This window comes from Tamandua tetradactyla, chromosome 10, assembly GCF_023851605.1.
Source record: "Tamandua tetradactyla isolate mTamTet1 chromosome 10, mTamTet1.pri, whole genome shotgun sequence".
NCBI classification, from domain to species: domain Eukaryota; kingdom Metazoa; phylum Chordata; class Mammalia; order Pilosa; family Myrmecophagidae; genus Tamandua; species Tamandua tetradactyla.
Window position 1 is genome coordinate 55116068 of NC_135336.1, and position 1454 is coordinate 55117521.

At 29.4% G+C, this 1454-nt stretch overlaps 1 non-coding gene across 1 annotated transcript; it reads left to right on the plus strand.

The window, feature by feature from the left end:
* Window positions 1-520: 520 nt before the first annotated feature.
* LOC143648987 (U2 spliceosomal RNA) lies at window positions 521-712 on the plus strand. The gene has a single exon (XR_013158873.1). It is a non-coding gene; the product is annotated as a U2 spliceosomal RNA (small nuclear RNA).
* Window positions 713-1454: the final 742 nt, after the last annotated feature.

The following is a 1454-nucleotide window of genomic DNA, read 5'->3' on the forward strand; positions in this document are numbered from 1 at the left end:
TCACTTTAAACAATTCATAACTCAATTAAATATGGGTTCAAAATAAAGTTATGCTCATTAGCAAGAATTCTCACCTGCCTTGCTGGAGATATGGGTTCAATTCCAGGAGTCTGCCCATACCAAAATAAATAAATAAATAAAGTTATTATAAATAAATTAAATGTAAATACTTGATAAAGTTGGGTTTGTTAAAATTTATTGTCAAATTAGGCCTGACAAAGATAAGAAACATATATTAGAAGTGTAACCATATATATATATAAAGAATTTGGAAAAATTTTCTTGAAAGATTTTTGCTCCTCTTTGAAGAAACCAAAACTGGAAAATCTAGATTATGATATAGAAGTAAGGCCGTATCAAACCACAATAAGCAATTACATAAAAAAAAGGAAAGACAATGATCCCACAACAAATATTTGACAAACAACTATATGGCATGTCCAAATGCAATATTTACAGTGCTTGTTTACCACTTTCAGATTATATATTGCATGTCCAGCTATTTAAAATTAACAATTTAATTGCTTCTCGGCCTTTTGGCTAAGATCAAGTGTAGTATCTGTTCTTATCAGTTTAATATCTGATACATCCTCTATCTGAGGACAATATATTAAATGAATATTTGGAGCAAGGAGATGGAAATAGGAGCTTGCTCTGTCCACTCCATGCATCGACCTGGTATTGCAGTACTTCCAGGAACGGTGCACCCCCTTTGGGGGAACAATAAAAAAAATAAATTAATTAATTAATTAAATTAAATTAAATTAAATTAACAATTTAAAATTTCATTTAAAGTTTGAATTGTTAATTTTAAATTACACTCTTACTTGTTTTTTTTCCCACTTTTTAAAATTGTATAATTTAGCATATATACTTAAAGCAAAGAAAGAAAAAAGTAATGTTTTCAAAACATTCCTCAACAAGTAGTTACAGGGCATATCCAAGAGTTTGCCATCAGCTACCATATAATACTCTCAGATTTTTCCTTCTAGCTACTTCAGAATATAGGAGGCTAGAAGGAATAAATATATATTTTTATCATCACAATTGACTATTATTACTTGGTTTTGGTGGGCAGTTTCAATTTATTATATAAAATAAATCGTGCCTATTAGAAATTGAAAAAACATTAAGCTAGAGAGGTAAACGTCATCAAAATACGAAGCATTATTTATGCTCCTTTGAAAATACTGAACAAAATAATATAAACATAAAGATTGACTGTAAATAACAAGACATTTTTGTGGATTCATACAATTCTTACACATCTATCTTATTTGTATTTGAACCAAGTTTTTACACTCAGTTTCTTACTAATATACCTGTTTCAGCTTGCAAAAGTTGCTGGAATGCAATAATCCAGAAGTGGGTTGGCTTTTACAATGGAGATTTATTAGCTTACAAATTTACAATTCTAGTCTTTGAGAATGCCCCAGCTAAGTCATCAATAGGAC